General features: G+C 43.5%; 1 protein-coding gene and 1 long non-coding RNA gene across 2 annotated transcripts in view; both read right to left on the reverse strand.

Moving 5' to 3' along the window:
• Positions 1-362, reverse strand: part of MEX3B (mex-3 RNA binding family member B) — a 4053-nt gene extending 3691 nt beyond the window's left edge. The window contains exon 1 of the mRNA XM_044981180.1: positions 1-362. This exon is cut by the window's left edge and continues 348 nt beyond it. The gene's annotated coding sequence lies outside the window, so the exon portion shown is untranslated.
• Positions 363-4517: 4155 nt separating this feature from the next.
• Positions 4518-13036, reverse strand: part of LOC123344607 — a 52412-nt gene continuing 43893 nt past the window's right edge. The window contains exon 3 of the long non-coding RNA XR_006572601.1: positions 4518-5178. This is a non-coding gene — a long non-coding RNA (uncharacterized LOC123344607). The remainder of the gene's footprint in view (positions 5179-13036) is intronic.

Below are 13036 nucleotides of genomic sequence, written 5' to 3' on the forward strand. Positions count from 1 at the left end.
GGAGAGGAGGAAAGGGAGGGAAGGCGAGTGCTGGAGACCGGGGATCAGTTGTCTTTTGCTTGTATATTTTGTATCTTTTTTTTTCAGTGCAATCCGGTTTATAAGATGTTTTCAGCACCCCCCCACGACTCCCCCCCGAAGTTTTTTTGGCTGGGGGTGGGGTGGGGGGGAAGAACAGCGAGAGGAGCTCCGATGATTTCCCCCCCTTGAGTTCCTTGCTGGCCACAATGCCAAGCGATGGCAGCGTTTCTTTAAGGAGCCCCTCCCAGACTCCACTCCACTCACTCAGCGTTTTTTCCTCTTCTCCCCTCCTCGGTCTGACCTACTGCTGCAGCCAGACAGCACTGTGGGGGAGGGGGGGGGGAAATCAGGGAGCCGCCGCGTAAGCGGCAAGAGCTGACAGCACAATGCTACTGACACTATCGCTGTGTGAGGCGATTGGACAGGCACAGTGCAGAGGGGCCGGCATTAGGCTGGTTGACCCACTCCCTCTTCTTCCCCCGCCCCTCCAGGCAAACTCCTCTCTTTGTTGTCTAATGCAGAACAATAAAGACTCTAGACACGGGTTTGTATGGATCAACCTTGCATGCATCACTTTCCCCACATTTCCCTTTCCTGTGTGTTAATTATTTTATTAAAGAGAACGACTTTATTTTTAATCGATTGTACAAAAGGCCGGCCCGGAGGTCAATTAACCTAATGGACCAGCTTCCACACACCCACCTTCCAAAAAGGAACCACTTTTTTTTTCTTCTGGTCATAAATCACTAAGTTAAAGGTGCTTCTTGGCGGGGGTGGGTTATTGTACAGCAGCCAGCTGTGTGCATTGCATTGGTTGATGCAACGCTTCCCTGGGCAGAAAACAGCCACTGAGTGACTTTCATACTCATCAATGGCAGAGAGTCTCAGGGCAAGGGGGGATAGCAAAATCTGAAAGCCAGCCAGTAAGGAGAACAATGCGATCCTTTACACCGTGCGCTGGCTGCTAAACGGGTACTAGACACACACAACAGAATCACACTGCAATGCAACCACCACAGAGGAAAGAGACAACGGTCGATTTCGCACCGGAGGGGAAATGTATTGCATTGCACTCCAAGCTAGTTCAGAGGAATAGCCCTGGTGCAGCAACAGCTCACGTGACGGCAGAAAAGTCCCATTGCAACAGAGCAGCTGCAGCCCAAATTCCCAGGTAGGTCTGATTTGCCGGTCGTTTCAGTACAAAGGTTCCCAGCGCCGCTGTGAATGCGCGGAGCAGACAGACGAGCCGAGCCCGGTGCTTGCTCGGAAAGGCTGGATTTGCGCCTGCGCCCCCCAGCTCGGCTGGAGCTGCTCCGCCATGCGCACTGGGCGTCCGCGATAGGGTTAGGGCTGAGCGGCCTCCTGCAGACAGCGCGAGCCGGCGGCGAGTGGGGAGCTGTCCGCGCGGCGCTGCTGCTCCAGTGCTGGTGCTGAGCGTGCTCCTCTCGGGGAGGGGCCCGCGCTCCCCGGGGTGGGAACAAGGCGCCTCCCGTGAGATTCCCCACAGAGCGGGCGCAGCACCTGAAGTGAGAGCCCCCCAGGGAGGGATCACAGCATCTTAGGGCGGTTCAGGACTGGAGGGGCTGCAGGGCATCGTGCCCTAAGAGAGACAGGAGGTGGAACACCCACCAGCCACACACCGCAGGGAGGGGGCAAAGCACCCACAAGAGAGACACCCCTCTGCGAGGGGGGAGTAGTACTGATAGGGCAGGAGTGCAGCGCCTCCCCTGAGCTAGAGCCCCCATGGAGGAGGATAGGTCCCCAAAGCCCCTGGGGAAGGCAGGGGGGACCACACCCAGTCACAGCCCTCCTGGGGAGGGAGTACAGGTCTGTCCCATCTTAGGCACATTTAACATGCGCGATTTACGCAGTTGGCAAAAACAAGAAAAAAACAAAACGAGAAAAATAATTTAAATACTGTTTCTCTAGTGTGGGCTATTCCGCCCACCATTACACTCAATGTAATTTTGACTATATGCGATTTTCGCTTTACACGCTGACTGCAGAACGTAACCCCAGCATAAGATGAGACAGACCTGTACTCCAGCCCCTATGCATACTGCCTACCCAGGACACCTGCAGCAAGAGCTCCCCCATCAGCCCTGGGGTGCATTGCTTTAGGAAGGGCAAAGAGTTGGTCACCTGACACTTGCTGGACTGGAAACTTGACCCATTTACACATTATTGTGGTTCTACTAGACACTTGTTCAAAGTAGAATTTTTAAAAAGGATGTTTATTTGCAGTGACCTCAGTGCGACAGAGGGAAGGAGTTCAGCGCCCACAATAAGAGCCACCTGAGAAGGGGATTACTGTCCAAAGCCATATGCCCTATGGAGGGGAAAGGGCTGCAACATTTTCAGTGAGATGGCTCCTAGGGGGAGGTATATGGCCCACATGGAGACAGACCTCACCCAGGAATGGGCCACAGTGCCTGCAAAGGACCTCTTCTCCATCCTAGTGATTTGGATCATGAGGTTTAAGAGCAAATACCTCTTGGCCTAGAACAGCACAACAAGCACACAAAAAATACTTTGCTGGTACAGCATTTCAAAGGAATAGCTGCTTCTCCAAGACCCCATCCTGGCCTGGCCTGACAATCCCGTGGAGTTTGTGCATCTTGTGCTTTATGAGATTACTGTTATACAAGTGTCAGTGTGTGCTGTATGAGACACAAATAAAGACAAGCTTTTCCTCATCAATCATCCTTCTACTTGTTCATTATCATGCAGGGGTAAAGCCAATCATTTAAGGTCTACAATGTGACTGGTAAATATTTATGAAGTGGCTTGGCCCTGTAACTTTAACATTTCTATTTAAGAGAATCAAATTGGAAGGAAAACACCAAACATGGCAAAATGCAAATAGGTAAAATAATGCTGGAAAGGCAAATTGAAGGCAAAGCAAATTGTGTCTGCCTGCCCCTTGTAGATGATCAGTTGGAAGTGCTAGAGACACATCTGTATTATCTCTTTCATTGTCTCCCTATTTGATTTTGTTGCTTTGTGCTCAAGTCTTGCCCTAGGGTCTCACCCTGACCAGTCACTAAAGCACCATACTAGGCTTCAAGATCTGATGGTGGATGGCTAGAAAAGTGTCACTGTTCTCAGAAAAATGCCACCATTCACTTATTTTTATCCTTCAATTTTTGTAAAATACATCTATAGGCACCCACATTTGCTCACTGTGTTTCCTTGCCAGCTGTCATGTACCACAAGACTGATTTTTTTCTTCAGGGAAATTGACTAGTAATTGTTTTCCAGTGTCGAGTTTGATGGGGACAGACATGTGAGTAGTGTGTCTGTTTACAAATAAGTGTAACAAGTCACAGGTAATTGTTTACACCTAGTGTTTATTGCAAATTGCTGTAATTTCCTCAGGATGTTTGCATGTTTTATAGCAAAGCTCCAATGGGCTGTTTTCTAGCAAGGACATACTTTGGAGATGGACCTTCTACAGTGCCTTTCCCACTCCCATGGCCTGATTGATTAACAATCAGTTTTATTGACAACAATGATCAGGATCCAGCACCTTTCCCTGGGTTTCATGGCATGCTAGAAACACTCCCATTTAAGAGACTGCTTATTTTACACATTTGTTATTCACTTCTATAGATACCAGTGATGGGTTCCCTAGGGAAAAAATAAAGAAAGACATTTCTTATAAGATTTCCTCAAGGTTTCCTGAACTTCTTAGCTATTCCAGTATTGGACATCTTTTTAGACCCTGTGAGATAAACAGGATGAACCAGACATTTCCTAGTAATAGCAAATAAAAACAATACTCTGTTCTTCTATAGGGCTCTTCACCCAAGGAGCTCAAAGTGCTTTACATAGATGAAAGATCAATATCTCTGTGAGGTAGGGAAGTATTATCCCTATTTTATAGATAGCAAAACTGAAACACAAACTGAAAGTACGGAGGTGAAATAATTCTCACATACCGGGGGCTGAATAGAAGAGGGTGGGATAGCAGTCAGTTCAAAAGAGTGAATTGGTATTAGCAGTGAAATCCTGCAGTGCTGTTCCTTCTCCCTGACTTTTAAGGTTTCACATAGTAGCATAAGCACAAGGATCACTCATGAAAAGATACTAGACTTGTGCCTGGGATGCCACCTATTCCTTGCATTTATGTCAGATTTCTTTCATCATTCTTGTGTAATCCTTGCATTTTTGCCAGCATGGGCTCAGTCTGCTCTCTGACCAGGCTCCTGCCCAAAGGTGAGAGAGAAATGCTTTGTTACTATCCTTTCCTGCCCCACATAATAGGGAAAAGAGAAACAAGTCAACTCTAGGCTTACCTGCCCCCTCCGAAGGGCATATTCTACTCTCAATCAAACTAGGGTTTGAAATGGCTTTAATTTTTATCCTTAGTCCACAAACTCAAGTTAAAAATGTAGTTCAGCCTTCTCTGCAGAATGAATTTGATACATCTAATGCAGGGCATTTTTCTGGGGACTAATTACAAGGTGGTACTTCTCGCCTGCCATGAATCCCAGGGCAAGATCCTGGATCTTGATAATTATTTCTTTTATACTGTTGTAGGAAACATTTGAGAGTAAACTACTAGGGGAGAAAAAAGTTACACTGACATGCATTAGAACATGGCATACATGGAAAGAGTGGGGAGATTCGACAGGGTTCTATGGAATCTGGAATTCATGTGGTTGTGTGTTTGTATGGTAGTGACCAAAATAAATAAGATTAATGTGGATCCTCATTCTTCTATGAATGCAAGGAACTCTGCAAGGGATTCTGTCCCTTAAAATAACCACAGACACCAAATTAAAATATTTTTGATGTGTATAGCTTACTTCATTCCATAAAATTCTAAAGCACTTAAAAACTCTATTCATACAGAATTACTGGGAAGCACCTTCCTCTGGGCTAAATGCAGCAACCAACCAGTTTACAAGAGGGGAGGATGCATTTTGGTTAAGCACATTGGTGAGTGGGGAGTGCGGGGGGCAGAATGTCATTCTCAGCCCTTTTAGCTTCTCTCTGCTTCCATTTCCCATCTGTAAGATGAGTTAATACTTGCTTTCTCCAGCTGTTTGTCTTGTCTAGTTTGATGGTAAGCTTTATGAGGCAGCAGTTGTTTCTTGCTACGTAAATGTACAGCACCTAGCACAATGGAGCCTTGACTTCATCTGGGTACTCCTATAAATATAAATCATTAACAACATTAGGATCTAATGTCCATCTCGTTTTTTAAAGTCTCATCTTAAAGAGTACTCTACCATATCTCAATGCAGGCATTTTAACCAATAGGTATTTCAAACCCCAGATTTACACCTCTAAACCATCCCCCTGACTCCACGTATATTAAGACAACACTACATGTATATTGTATTTTATGCTAGTGCAATTACTGAAAAAGTCTTTTTGCAATAATCTTGCAAATTAATAAAGCACTGGACCAGATAGTCAGTCAATTTAGGAGTTTTGTTCATAATTTGTGTATGAAGTTCCATAACACATACAAAGGAGCTTGCAACAATTAGCAATCTGTAGTCAAACAAGTTACACCATTTCTTAAAATATACAATAGTATATATGTCAGGATTATTATTGAATACCATATTAACCTACATTCAGTGACAGTGAAATCACAGATTATTGGGTCAGAATTTATTTTCTTTTAATGATGTTAACTCCACCCTTTGACAGTTCTAGATATTTACAAACAGCTCATCCCACAATCTAACTAACTGCAACTGTAAATGTTTATCAAGTCATTTATCCACAAGTTATTCTTAGGATTCCAGACACTTTATACTGTGGTTTGTGCAGAGATTTTTCAAACTATATTGTTGTGGAAATAAACTATAAGAAAGCAACTGGAAACAGAGCAGTTGCTTCTGTTTTGTGAATTCCCTATTTACATAATTCACTTTCCTTTAATTTTCAGAACTCTCTTTCCAAATTAAAAGCAACCCTTTAGGACAATTTCTGAAAGAGAAAAAATAATCCCCACACCATAAAAAGGCGGTGGGCTGATAATAGTCACACTGCCACACTATCAGTTTGGAATCACATTAAACAAAATAGAGCTGTGTCCCTCATCCTCCTACTGCCAGAGATATGTGGATATGTTATATGTAAACGTCTTCAGGTTAACAGTTTTCCTGCATGGATTTGGTTTCAGAAGATTGAAGTTGAGAGACACTTTAAAAAAAATAATCATATACTGTATTTTCCTTTATATGCATTTTTCCATTACATGGCTAAGAGCAACGGTCAGGGTTTTGTAACTGCCTTGTAAACTTACAGTTTTGCTTAAAATGATTATACATGAAAACCAATTCTGAAAGGATAAATGCACCTTTACAATAATATATAAACGAGCAACCCAGGTTGCCTGCTTACTTTAAACTCTCTCCAAGTTTCAAAAGGCCTCCATCATGTAACATTTTCCTCATTTTTCACTTTAAACATTGCAGAAGAACATAGTAAATTAGTGCATAGTAAATTTAAGTAAAGGAGAATGTAACAATAATATTGGCAAGGGGTTAAAAACTAGGGGAGGGAGAATCCCCTCTGCCCCTCTTTGTATATTGTCTATTTAGGGCCCATTCCTGCAGACCCCTACTCATGTGTGTGGTCCTGTTGAAATCAATGGCAGCACTCATGTATATCAGGGGTGCAGGATCAGGCACTTAGCTTCCAAGTTCCTTGGGCAAAGAATCTGGTTTATTCTTGGGACCCAAGAACCTCTGAATGCCAACTGGCAAAGGAGTTCAGAAAGGTTACAGAAATCTAACGAGTCTGGTGTGTACATTCTAATTCACCAAAGAAAGTTATGTGAGGTCTCAAAGCCAGTGTTACACTGATCATTAATATCATTGTGAAATGTATATACAGATACTATGTAAGGAGATATGTATGTATATAGACTGGAATTATGTTGTAAAGTCTGTATCCAGTTATTAGTCATGAACAAAGGTGAAAAACCAGTTTTTCTCCAAACAGGAAATAAAACGTGTATCTCTATGTCGGGATGTAAAGTAAGCATTGTAAGCTAACACAACAGATGCCTGTTTATATACAAAGTCAAATGTTAAAGACATGTGAAGTCAAAAGGGAATCAGCACACAGAATAAGGCAAACCACAGGGAGTTATCCTGTCTAAGAGTACAGACAATAAACTTTGGGGGTATTTCTGGAAGTAAAAGCAGACACCCTGGTATCCTGCACTTAGGAAGTAAATGGACAGCGTACTTGCATTCACAAAAACAGGCTTTCAACCAGCCTTGGTTGAAAATGCTGAAGTGGACTCTGAGTAACAAACTTTTTTAGACAGACAGTTAACCTGTTAGTTACGTTTAGTCTCTAGAAAGCGTGTTATGATTTTGTTTTATAGGTAACTTTTAGTTTCCAATATCCTTTTTTATCTCCTGCATCTGGTATTTGATGATAAACTTATTCTTGTTTTCACTATACATATACCTCAGTGTTGTGGTGTTAAGCAAAGTGCTGAGCTGAATCCTACAAGCTGGTGTATATATTGTTCCTTTGGGAACCGCTGGCCTGGTAGTTCTGTGAGTATTCAGTGATTAAGAGAATGGACAAAGAACGCTCAGAGAGGGCTCTGGATTGGCAGGTGCCTTTCACTAACTGCACAGAGGGAGCAAGGCCTGCGAAGACCTGGAAGGTATTGCTTGTGTTGCCAGAGGCTGTTGGTTTTAGGGAGCTGATCCACAGCAAGCACAACCAAGGGCAGGTAGTGGTGAGGTGCCTCACAACCCTGGATACCCCTAGGGAATGTCACAATTCTAAGACCCTGCTCTTGTGTTTGGAGCTGCCAGCGTGGACCCCTGTGCCCTTAGGAAGTCCCACTGAAAGCCCTGGGGCTCCCCAAAGGCATGGGAGGGTCTACACTAACCTCTCGCAATGCAGGATTTGGGCCCAAATCTGTAGAGCACCTACCACATTCTTGGGCATTGTACAATAAGCAATAATAGATTGTGCTTTAACAGAAAAATAATTGTCTTTGTGTTTTTATGCAGAGCTCAGTCTTTTCCTCAGTTTTAATCTCTGGAATTGTAGGTCACAATTATGGTGATACCACATGCAAAAACCTTTGCTTTCTTCCCTCCTCTCCACCACTTTTAAGAGTCTGTCAAGAAATGCAGAATATAATGGTTCCTTCATTCCTGCTTAGAATGCAAGCGCTTGGCAGCAAAGACCATTTTTTTGTTAAATGTTTGTACAGTGCCTAGCACTTTAGGCACACTGCACTACTACTAATAGTAAAAGGATGCTGTGACAGTGACCCTAATTCCAGTACTGCCCTGATAGGATCTAATTCTTGCCATAGTACTGCCCTTTCGGTTGAAGTTCAGTCATATATAGGTGGGGAAGGAGTATATGTGAATTGGTAAGATTCGATCATCATCAGTTATGGTGTCCACACAAAAAAATATTTTAAAAAGCATAGGTAACGTACTGCACAATATATAATCAGGGGGTGGGGGGAGGGAGCCCCTGAGCCTGTGTGTATCCAACTGTAACGCCACTCTTTCTTATGTCAGCATGACCTCCCTCAATTCTGAACTGAGTTCCTCTCTACTGGAACTGGTCCTTCTTGACACTTTTCCAGGTCTGAAGTAGATGTGGGCCTGAACCCAAACCCTATATCTGTGCGACCCTGAATTTAGGAGTGTTTGAAATGTGGATCTAGGTCAGAATGTTGGGTATGGGCACACGTCAGTTCTGAAGAAATGTACTTCTTTTGTGAAACTCTCAATGCCCCCAAAGCATTTATGGCAGCAAGAATATCACTGGAGTTAAGCAGGCTACTCAGGGGAATGATGCCATTAATAATTAATACTTTACTAGTAGAAAATTGAGCAGTCTTTCTGGGTAGTTGAAAGATAATGTTTTTCCTGTATAAAGATTCCCCTGTACCTGTAACTATTCCTACACTGGATGATTCGTTTTAGCTCTGCATAAATAACTGAAAAAGAAACTGGCACTAGAAGAGATTTGCACATCTAAAATTGGACATATACAATACGTCTCTCTCTCTCACTGGGCCAGCAGATGCAGAGCGCGTTTACATAACACAGACATTACTGTCCCAGCAGATGCTGGAAAGTTTTGTGTGACACAGACGCTACTGTCCCCTCAAATCTGTATTTTTGGGTAAAATTTTCGTACCACAGACACTACTGTCCCTACAGTTCTGCATCTGCTGGAGAGTTATTGTTCCACATACTCTTCTACCCCAGCAGATGTTGAGAGACTGCAAGAATGACAGGCAATTTCTGTCACCACAGATCCACATTTGCAAGGAATTAAATTGCCACGAACACTACTATCCCTGCTGATCACTAAAGCCATGCACTACTGATAGGGAGGAAACAAAATCAGGCAATGAAACAAATAATGCAGAGAACCTAGAACCCCAATACCACATCTGCCCGCTCATTAGAATCAATGGCTCTATCCTTCAGGCTATTTCAGGAAAAAAAATAAATTTTGTTTTTAACCGCATGTTTGAAAGTTTTTAAAAGTCAACATTTATATGAAAAGCATTGAAGGAACAAATACCTGAAGCCTTTTTTATGTGCCAAAGCAGCAGAAATACAAGCTGTCCATCACTACTATGTTAACTTTAACCCCATGCTACAGGTACACGTCACCTGTGCTAGCTCATTCCCAGCTTTCTTTTGAACAGCTGCTTCCAATTGTGTAGGGGGAAGAGGGGGTTTAGTGAGGACCATAATACTTAGGTCCAGATTCACAAACACACCTGTGCCTTTCGCACATGTCCATTTTAATGGGACAAATACACAATGTGCCTCCTTTAATGATTTTACATGCTTAAGGTGGGAACACACAAGCGTTTCAAAATTTGGGCCTTATTGTATTTATGCACTTCAGATGAATTTGATCCCTCATTGCACTGGTGAAAGACAACAGTAATAAAGAGGAGTTATGGTTTATTTTAGCCCTACATTATCATGGCCTGCTCCCTCCCCTCAGGGAGCTGGAGAGAGTTCCAGTCCTCTGTATTTTTAGTCCTGGGCCTTGAGCAGATCCCTGGAGATCGATGTGGTTTGGGGGTAAAATCCCCTATTCGTTTTGCAGGAGGCCAGTGGGCAAACCCTATTCCCCAATACAATAATTTGAAGAAATGTTGCAAAAGGAATCTCAGAATTCTCTCTTCGGGGTGTTCTTGCCCTTAATTCTTTTATTTTAACCTTCCTCTGAGGCATCAGGAATTTTCAACTGCCAGGGGAAGAATACAGATGTAACTGAGCAATGGTTTGATACAGCACAGCAAATCCTATGCTCCTTTGGAACTGATTGTGGGAAAATGTTACGATTTTGGTTATTCTGCCAAAGCATTTTAAACCTTGTCATTTACTTGCCTGCGCTATCTTTTCCAGATCTCATGTCCTACTGGTTAGTGGCAATGGTCTCGTGTGTGATTAATTCCGTTTTACTGGAAGTCCGATAATCACATGCTTCATTTATAAGGAGTGTTTATTTGGCCCTATCATCCCAACGTGCACTCATCTTGCGTTGCTTGTATGCACGTTATTTCGTTTAGAATTTTGGAAATGCTATCTTTACCAGAGTTCATTTAGAGAACAATTTCATCAATAGTGCATCCTAAGGAATTGTCTCTTTCCAATGCCCACTAACCCTTAGTATTTCCCCCCTCTCTCCTGAAAAAAATAAAAACAGATGAGATTTAGAGAGAGATGACAATGTTGTCTTCATTCCAGGGCGTGTGGAGCCCTGGGCTGGAACCGAAGCCACTGAGGAGTTATTGAGTTAGAGTAAGTATTAAGGGTGGATTCTAGCACATATTCACTTGAGCTTTGTGCAATCCAGAGTAGGTGAATCTCACCCAGAAAGAAAATTTTTCTCTGACTTCAGAGAAGAAATAGTGTCCTTATAAAAGCTGGCCAAGTATTTCCTGAACAGATCACAATGCTACATTTGCTGTGGGGATTAATATTCATATCAGCAGGAGTGATAAACCAACATAATTAGGAGAATAAACTGACTGCTAGAAGATGTCAACTCTGCATTCTTTTCCTGAGAACGAAATATCGAATAAAAATGTGTTTTTAAATGGCATTTCTTTGTACCAACAAATGAAGGAGACAAAGTTTCATTTCTACTTCCTGAAGTTAGGTTCAGAATCATACAAGTTTTGATTTTCTTCCTTTATGATGAACTGCAGGTTTTCCAAGCATTATGGAATAAGTGTTACTATGGCAGCCTCGGTGGGGTCAAGTCTTGTATAATAGACTGTGTGTTGACATGTAAGCTATGATCAGTACAATTTCCTATGCTAAGAAGTCTCATAACCGTCTGAAGATACAGTCGAATCCACTTTTCTTTCATCTCTAGCTGAAGAAAATAATGGGAAGATTTAAACAAAAGCCATACTTATGAAAAAGAAGAGAGGCAGGTAAGCCATTTCCTTGGTAATGTTAACACGGCTTAAGTATTTTTGCCAATATTTATCACCATAACAAACTAGAAATATTGAAATTTTCTGGTCTAGGATTTTGTCCTTTTACACTCCTGCCACCTCATTCACTTTAACAGGCTTACGTGCAGGGGCGGCTCCAGGCCGCAGCACGCCAAGCGCATGCTTGGGGTGGCAAGCCACGGGGGGCGCTGTGCCGGCGCCGCGAGGGCGGAAGACAGGCTGCCTTCGGCGGCTTGCCTGCGGAGGGTCCGCTGGTAACCGCGGCTTTGGCGGACCTCCCGCACGCCGAAGCCGCGGGACCAGCGGACCCTCTGCAGGCAAGCCGTCGAAGGCAGCCTGCCTGCCGTGCTTGGGGCAGCAAAATGCCTAGAGCCGCCCCTGCTTACATGGATGTAATGAGGGCAGGAGTAAGTCCCTTCTGGTCTAATAACTTCCCACACCTGTCACTAGAGATTTGAGCACACCAAAGTAACACAGCTCAGGGGCGGGGAAAGAAGCAAATAAAGACACTAAGTAATTAAAGATTATTTTGAAAAAAATGGTACTGACCTGTGGGCCCTGGTTATGTTTTTTGTTAGATTTTAAAGCATTTTAAAGCTTGCTGGAATTGTCAGATGATTTGAGTAGATCTCTGTTTTAATTTCCAATCCCAGTAACAAGGAAAAAATGCCATCCAGGTTTGTGCAGCATGGCACAACTAAAGGCAGTCACTGAGAAGTGACTCTGAAAATGGCATTGGAGGCTTTTATTTTTATTGCCTTTCAATAACTCAGACTTGCTCACTTTACAGTATAAAGAGTTGAAACCTGCAAAGTACCCCACCCACCCCCCACCTGCACCCACACACGAGTTTACACTGACTACAACAGGAGCTGGGGTGCTCAGCACCTCAAAGGAGAGGTCGCACAGAGATGTTTATCCTAATTGCTAGCACGGCAAATGCCCTGTGATCTAGAAGTCAGGCTAGGTTCTTTCTGGCTCACGCATCACCATCAGGGCTGAAGAGTCTGTAATCAAAGCATAACTGACTTGTACTTCTCAAATCTGCCTGAACTAGGACTCCTGGTAGCCACAGTTCCAGCAGGAGAAGCTAGGAGTGGGAACTGGACTGTGTTACTCCCCCTTGCTTCCTGTGCAAGGTGGTATGAATTCAGAGGGCAGCAGCCTGACCTGATGGCACCTGTCATAAGGCAGTGGAAGGGAATAAACAGCTGGCACCCTGAAGAGCTTAGTGGGAGGTTGAAGGTCTCCCTCCCAAAAAACAGCAATGGTGGGTGGGGCATTTGGGAGGGAGAATGCTGTGGACATCTGGCAGAAAGACGATGCGGGGGGAAGGTGGATATATCACAATGATGTATTTTGCCATGACATTTTTGACCATTTTGGTTCAGAACAAAGATCTACATCCAGACAAAAATCTCAGCACCATATTCCAGTGCTGGCAGCATCCTGATGGGGAAACCATTGGGTCAACCCATCTTCTCATTTACATGCAGGGATCAGATCAAACCTACTTTTCTGATCATAATCCCACTCTAGATCTAGTCCTGGAAGAACATC

Source organism: Mauremys mutica, chromosome 11 (genome assembly GCF_020497125.1).
Source record: "Mauremys mutica isolate MM-2020 ecotype Southern chromosome 11, ASM2049712v1, whole genome shotgun sequence".
NCBI classification, from domain to species: Eukaryota; Metazoa; Chordata; order Testudines; family Geoemydidae; genus Mauremys; species Mauremys mutica.